Source organism: Gallus gallus, chromosome Z (assembly GCF_016699485.2).
Source record: "Gallus gallus isolate bGalGal1 chromosome Z, bGalGal1.mat.broiler.GRCg7b, whole genome shotgun sequence".
NCBI classification, from domain to species: domain Eukaryota; kingdom Metazoa; phylum Chordata; class Aves; order Galliformes; family Phasianidae; genus Gallus; species Gallus gallus.
In genome coordinates, this window is record NC_052572.1 from 29582266 (window position 1) to 29590864 (window position 8599).

Here is an 8599-nt window from a genome sequence, read left to right on the forward strand (position 1 = left end):
TTGCAGCCCAGAAGGCCTAGTATGTTCTGGGCTGCATTATAAAAGGGGTGGCCAGCAGGGAGATGGAGGTGATTGTCCCCCTCTACTCAGCACCTGTGAGGCCCCATCTGGAGTACTGCATCAAAGGAAGGACGTGGAGCTCTTGGAGTGGGTCCAGAGGAGGGCCACAAAGATGATTAGAGGGCTGGAGCACCTCTCCTATGAAGAAAGGTTGAGGGAACTGGGCTTGTTTAGCCTGGAGAAGAGAAGGTTCTGGGGAGTCCTCATTGTAGCCTTCCAATACTTGAAGGGAACATATAAACAGGAGGAAGAACAGCTGTTTACAAGGGTGAATAGCGATAGGACAAGGGGGAATGGTTTTAAACTGAGACAGGGAGTTTTAGGTTAGGTATTAGAAGGAAGTTTTTCACACAGAGGGTGGTGATGCACTGGAACAGGTTGCCCAAGGAGGATGTGGGTGCCCCATCCCTGGATGCATTCAAAGCCAGTCTGGATGTAGCTCTGGGGAGCCTGGTCTAGTGGTTGGTGACCCTGCACATTGCAGGGGGGCTTGAAACTAGATGATCATTATGGTCCTTTTCAACCCAGGTCATTCTGTGATTTTATGATTCTCTGTAATTACTTTTTGCTTTAATTTAGGAGAATATTCTGGAAACAACAGAAGTAGGATGTGAAAAGCATGTAATTCTGCAGACTATCTTGCCTTGTAAAACAATGGTTATAAAGGTTAATACCTGAGTTCAACGAGTTAAAAGCAGAACTTCCCAACATTTCAGCATGAATTTATCTAATTTACACAGAATCATAGAATCGCATGGGTTGGAAGAGACTTGAAAAGATAGTTCCAACCCCTTTGCTTTGGATGTGGTTGCTGTGCACTAGGTCAGACTGTTCAGGGCCCCATCCAAACTGGCCTTGAATACCTTCAGGGTTGGAACTTCCATGGCTTCTCTGGAGTGCCTAACCACCCCCTGAGTAATTAAAAAAAAAAAAAAAAAAAGTAATCCTAACATATAAATTAATCTATCCTCTTTTTGTTTAAAATTGTTCCCTCTTGTTCTATCACTATCAGACCTTGTAGAATGTCAGTTTCTCTCCTGTCTATAAGCTCATTTTAAGTACTGAAAGACTGCAATGAGATATCCCCAGAGCCTTAAGTTTTCCAGGCTGAACAAACCCAGTTGTCTCCACATTTTGGAGTGGCTCCTCCTCTGGACTTGCACTAACTGCTATACATCTTCTTTTCTGCTGAGGGCCCCAGACCTAGAAGAAATATCTCAGGTAGAATCTCATGAGGGCAGAGTAGAGGGAGACAATCACTTTCCTCACACTACTGGCCACCCCTCTTTTGATGCAGGAGTTGGCCTTTCTGACTGCAAGCGCACTCTGCAGATTATGTCAAACTTCTCATTCGCCAGAACCTTCAAGTCCTTCTCTGCAGGGCTAGTCTATGAGTACTCTGCAAGGCTATGAGTTCTTTGCCTAATCTTGCACATGGCCTTGTTGAATCTCATTAGGTCCATGTGGGAACACTTTTTCACACTTGTCCATGTCCATTTGGGTAGCATCCCTTCCTTTTGTCATATCAACTGCACCACTCAGTGCAGTTTTCAGAGTTTTCAGCAAACTTGCTGCTGAGGTCATTGATAAAGATGTTAAAGAACACCATTTCCAAGATAGAATATTTAGAGACACCACTCATCACCAGCCTCCACTTAGCACAGAGCCATTTACCACAACTCTCTAGTTGAAACCATTCAACCAATTCCTTATCTACTGAATACTCAACTTTTCAGGTCCATATCTCTTCAATTTAGAGATAAGAATGTGGTGTGGTACCATATGAAAGGCTTTGTAGAAGTCCAGATAGACACACCATGGATATTGTTGCAGATGTATTTTATGTAAGACAGGATACTCGTCTCTGGGGAATAGGTTGCTCCCTGTTGGAGTACGGTTGTCCAAAAGTTAAAGCTTTGGTAATGAAGTTTTTAATAAAAGTAATTCTTTTGGTTCTTTGTGAAGTGATGCAGTCACTCCGTTGTAGAAGACCACTAGATTGGTCAGGTACAATCTGCCTTTAGTGATGCTGTGCTGGCTGTCTCAGATCACCTCTTTGTCTTGCATGTACCTTAATATAACTTGCAGGGGAATCTCCTCCGTGACCTTCCAAGGTACAGAGGTGAGGCTCACTGCTCAATAGTTTCCCAGGTCTTCCTTTCTTAAAAATGGGAGTGATGTTTCCCTTTTTCAAGCTACCAGGGACTTCGCCTGCCAGCCATGACTTTTTGAAAATGATTGAGAATGGTTTGGTAACCATGTCAGCCAGTCTCTTTAGAACCCTGGGCTATGTGTCATCTGGTCCCTTAGACGTCAATTTTATTAGATGACCTTAAACTTATTCTTCATTTGCAACATGAAGGATTTTCACTCCTGGACCCACTTAGGTTCAGGGACATGAGAGATATGGGAAGCCTGACTGCCATTGAAGACTGAGGCAATGCACCTGTTGAGTACCTCAGCCTGATAGAGAGCCATATCTGCCGTTATCAGTTCTCCATTCTCATTTGTCAAGGAGTTTCATTCTCCCAGACCTTTCTCATCTGATCATTGTACTTGTAGAATCCCATTTCTCTCCCTCTCTTTTTTTTTTTTTTTTTCCAAATCCCTTGCTAAGCTCAGTTACACCTGTGCCTTGGCTTTCCTGATTCCATCTCTACATGTCCAGACAGCATCCCTATATTTTTCCCAGGCTTTTTTACATCTTGTTTTGTCCAGCAGGTCCATGTTCATTCATGACATTTTCCTGCCTCTTCTGTTTGATTTTTTTGTACCAGGGAATGGAGAGCTCTTAGATAGGCATGCTTAAAATGTCTCCAGCTCCGCTATGTTTCTTTGTCTCTAAGGACAGCTGCCCAGGGGATTTCATCCAGTAATTCCTTCAGTAGCTGGAAGTTCACAATTCTGGAGTTCAGTGCCCTGACTTTTATCTTTGCCATTCTCATATTCCTTGAGATCACAAACTCAGCCAAGGAATAGTCATTACAGCCTAGAGTGCCTCCAATAGCAAATATTCTATTTAAAAGTCAAAGTGAAAGTAGCTATGAAAAAGAGTCAGACATATTATCCCCTGACAAATATGTGGACAAAAAAGCAAAGCTGAACTAGTTCTGGAAAATCCCAGCACTGATAAAATTACTTTGAAGGTGTATTTGACCTTCAATAAAGACAGTCACTCCATGTTTAAAGCAAAATCAGCAAGCAACGAAAGACCTAGGCAACCAAAAGTTGCTCTGTGCTCTTAGAGTTCATCAATCTCAAATACTAAGCCTCATCAGCTCTAAGAAAAAGAAATGCATGCGGATTTTTTTGCTTTCACAGATAAATGCACAAACTTAAATGTCAACATTCAGTTTACACAGATGGACACTTGGTTAGCATATGCTCCTAAGGTAGAAACTTGTCTTCAAAATCAAATTAAGTAAAGAAAGTAGAAGGAAGGAAATGGAGACAGGGAAAAATACCACGAAAAGGTCTGCGATTGTGTTTCAAATAACTTCTTAAAAAAATTAAAGATTTGCCAAAATGATCATGAAACACAGTCCTTCCAAATCTTCATGCTTCCTTAAAACTGATACTGACAGTTTAATGCTTAACATGTCCACAATAAATTTTAAAAAATTCTGAAAAAAAGAAAAATACACTGAGAAGGCCTTACAAATTTAAAAACATCACATTACTACAGCTTCAGTGGGATCATATTGCTTATGCAATTTATCAGATTACAAAACTGAATTTTAGAAAAAGGATGTTTTGATAATCTGTTCTCATCTACTGTGTTACAGAAGATACTGAATTTTCTCTCCTTGTTCTGCTTCAAGACTTAGCACTGCCTTAGCAGAAGAATGTCTTTCAAAAACTATCTTGTCTTGATTTATATACCTCTAGTATGGGGGATCCATCATTTTCTTAGATGAATCGTTTTAGCATCTGACTACTCATGCTTCTTAAAATTGGTCTGCTCTTTCTTTTCTCAAATTGGTTTGTTTGTTTGTTTTTTTGTTTGTTTGTTTGTTTGTTTTCTTGTTTTGTTTTTCTTCAGGCTTTAAGGAAGAAGAATTTGCCACCTGTCACTAACAAAATTCTCTTCTTATAGAGATATGAACTACAGTTTAATCAGTTTTTAGTTTTCTCTTTTTAAACTACATAGATTGTCTTTAGTAGCTAACAATAGAAGAATCTTTCCTAGTCTGTGTGCTTTGCCTGAGAAATATGTTCAAATATCATGACAGATAACATTGTGTTTATTGCGAAATCAGAATGGTTAAAGTAGGAAGGGACTTCTGTAGTTCTTCTGTTCCAAATGCCCTGCTTAATATGGGATGCCTTGAGTAGGTCAACCAAGACCATGTCCAGGCAGATTTCAAAGTTATCTAAAGAGACAGATTCTGCAACATTTCTGGGCAATCTGTGCCTGTGCTCCATCATCTACAGAGTAAAATGCTAAGTGATGTTTAGAGAGAATATCTTGCTTTTCATTTTGTGTCCACTGACTCTTTCTGGCACTAGGCACCACTGCAATGAGCCTGGCTTCATCCTCTTTGCACCCTCTCATCAGATATTTACAAACATTGATTAGACCCATCCCGAGCTTTCTCTTCTCCAGGTTGAAGTGTTCCAGATCTCTCTGCCTGTCCTCACAAGAAAGGTGCTCCAGTTCCTAGACTTCACCGTCCACTGGACTCTTTCCAATATGTCCATGTCTCTCCTGTTAGTGAGTGGTCCAGTGTTTGGATGCAACCTTGAGAGACAAGGTATGTCGATATCAGATGGGATACAACTGACCTGGAGGGGCAAGAATGTTCCAAGCAACAAACTGGCTGAACTGATTGGCAGAGCTTTAAACTAGATATGATGGGGAAAGAGACTTCTGAGTGACAAAGAGCCAGGAAAAGTGGTCCATCTAGGAAGCTGCAAGACAAAACCTCAGGTTTGTCCCAGCAAAATCTGGGAGAGCTCCTCTAATGAAATACTATATACGCACTCCAGGGTCTTGATGTCTTTCTTGTAGTGTGCAGCCCAAAACCAAACACGGTATGCAAAGTGCAGCCTCACCAGAACTGAGTAAAGAGGGACAATCATCTCCCTGTTCCTACTGACATCACTATTCTCATACAAGCCAGGGTGCTGTTGGCCTTCTTGCCACTTGGGCACACTGCTGGCTCATGTTCAGCTGGCTGTTTAATACCCCCAGATTCTTTTCCTCCACTCAGCTACCCAGACACTGCACCAAGCCTGCATCACTGCATGAGGCTGCTTTGATCAAAGTGCAGGACCCAGCACTTGATTTTGTTGAAGGTCATAAAATTGGCCTCAGTCCATAAATTCAGCCTATCATCTGTAAAGTCTTCCTGCCCTCAGGCAGATTAATGATTCCTTACAACTTGATGTCATCTACAAACTTTCTGAGGGTGTGTTCAGTCTCCTTGTCTGTTTCATCAATGGAGATATTAAATAGGGCTGATCCCAACACTGATCCGTGAAGAATACCACTCATGACCGGTCACCAACTGGTTTTAACTCTGTTCATCACTGCTCTCTGGGTATGGCTATTTAGCCAGTTTTTTGTCCAGTGAATAAAACACCTGTACACGCTATGAGTTGCCAGCTTCTCTAGCAGAATACTGTGGGAGACAGTATCAAAGACACTATGAAGTCTAGGTAGACTACATCCACAGCCTTTCCCTCATACACTAGTGTCATAGTTCAGCTTGGCTCAGTCTAGTTCTGTGACAAGGGGCTGTACGAACTCACAGATCCATGCCCCAGGAAAAGGGGATGGAAGTGAAAAGGTAGGGAGATGGGCATAAATGAAGATAATAGCAGGAATGAGATACGGAAAAACTTAATTTACTGAATATAGCAATGGAGTATGAGATAACACAATATAGTACTATATGGTTGGAATTGAAGCTAATAAATCAAATAAAATGAGAAAGAGTGTTTCTGAAACCAAAGCCCTTATTCTAATGCTGTAGGCAAAATGGCCAGGGAGACAAAGAAGCAGTCTCGTGGCACCCAGTCAGTTTTATTTTCCTTCCAAATGGAAAACAGAAACAGAAAAATGAAATTTTCTGGGTGTTGCAGTTCATTCTTCTCTTCTGAGACCAAGAGACTGGAACTATTGGCAATCCATGGAACTGCATAATTAACTCTTCAACTCACATTCCACAGCATGATAATAAAATGTGGAATACTGATGGAAAACCATAAACCCATGACAACTAGGCAGATCATCTAGTTGTAGAAGATCAGGTTGGTCAAGCAGGACCGGCCTTTTGTAAGCCCTTGCTGGCTGGGCCTGATCCCTCGGTTGTCCCTCATGTGCTGCATGATCACACTCAAGACAATTAGTTCCATGACCTTTCCCAATATCAAGGCAAAGTAGACAGGCCAGTAGTTCCCCAGATGCCCATTCCAGCCCTTCTTGTACATGGGCGTCACACTGACAAGTCTCCAATTATCTGGGATCTCACTGATTGACCAGAACTGCTGGTAAACAATGGAAAGTGTCTTGGAAATCATTTCTGCTAGCTCCCCCCATGCCCTTGGACAGATTGCATCTGGCAACATGGACTTGTGGCAGTCCAGATGGACTAGTAGACCCACAACTGTTTTCTCCTGAATCATGTAAATTTTATGCTGCTCTCCATCCCTGTCTTTCAGTTTAGAAGCCCCAGTCACCATTCTAAACAGTTAAAAGTCTACTTTCCAGAAATCCAGGGTAGAACTTTTGCTAAACTCCCTCTCCTGATTTCACCAAGAATATTTAATGGCCACTCTACCCAAGACAGCTTCTGACCACCATGTCTCCCACCTCTGCTTCTCTGTAGAGCCTCTAGTAAGCTTTCTTATCAGTTGTTTCAGGAAAAAATCTTCCGCACACTTCATGAACCTCCTAGACTTTTTCCTCTCAGCTGTATTATATTTCTAGCAAATGTTAGTTAAGTTGAAGTCTTCCATGAAAACAAGAGCTAGCAACTGTATGACTTCTGCCAGCTGCTCATAGAATGTCTAATCTGTCTTTTCATCCTGGTTGGATGGTCTAGAACAGACTCCAAGCTGAACTACGAGAAGTGGGTAATAACTAGAGGGCTGTTTCAGATCAGGGAGCTTCCTAATAATGTTCCTGACCCAGGCCCCAGCAAGGCAGCAAAATTCCCGACAGGAAGGGTCCAGTTGGCATATTTGGCCTTCTATTCCCCTCAGAAGGGAGTCACTTACTGCAATTACCCTTTTTTTCTTTGTAGAGGAAGTCTTCAGGCATGTGAGTAGCTAACTCACTCTAGACAACCCCTCTTGGACCTCTGTTAACATTCTTATTTTACCTGACCTTCAAATTCCAGAGCCATGTACTGATTGTGCAAAGAATCCTGGGAAGGTGAGTTAGTCTGGGAGGGGGTTCCCCTGCTACCCTCATCAGGGACCTATTTCTATTTCTCCCTAACTCTTAGGAATCTTCATTCTGCCTGATGGTGAGAGGGCAGTGGATCCCCACAGTGCCTTCATTGCAGGGACATAAGGGAGCATCTCCACTTGTGGATTTAAAGTAATCCTGCAGTATGTTAAAAATTCCTTCTTCATCCAAGTATTTGACAGATGAACTGGAGAAGAAATACTTCCAGTGCTCACTGATGTAAAACAGATCATTATAGGCATCAAGACTGTCAGCATTCTGGGCTGTAGTGACCATGCACTGGTTGAGTTTGTGAACTCAAGGAACATGGGCCTGATAAAGAGTAGATTCAGGACCTTGATCTTCAGGAAAATGAAATTCTGTCTGTAGAAGGAATTGTTTTATGAGATCCTGTAGGAAACAGTCCACAGGGACTATGGCTTGTAGTAGTGACACTGTATCCCAACATAGGTAATGATGCAATCAGTGAAACTGTCCCCTTCAGCCTCATTTTGGTTCAATAGTTCCTCACAAACTTGAATAAGATTCTCTTTCCATTCCTGATGAGCATTTGTGGGACTTACCTATCACAGACTTTGAGATATTCCAACATTGTCAGCATTGTTTCTAACACGTTATGTACACAGTACCCTGACTGTAATCTGCTGATTCAAATGGATGAGTACAAGATGCTGTTCATTTCATGGTGAGACAGTTATGCATGGCTGTCCAGAACATGGTTTGTCTTTCACACTGCTGTAACCACTGCTGGAAGACACTACCCACCACATCGCTGCACTGACACCCACTGTTTGGTCTCCATAAATATTCAGCAAACATAGACGAATATCAGTAGTGGCCATTTTTTCCAACATGGAGGAATTCAATTACAAACCTTTGCTTCAGAAGTGCTTCCATGTCATTTTGTCAGACTGCTTCTCTGCACCATTTGTTGCACAGCAACAAAATTTAACAGAATATTGGCAGGAAGATTGAACTTCAACTGCCATACCACCAACCATCTGCCTCTGATATCAAAGACCAACATAATAAAATAGAAGGCAATAGAAGGCATAAATTTTATTTCTAAATTACATATCATTGCACATGTGCTGAGTGCCACTAAAATTGCCTTTTTTTTTC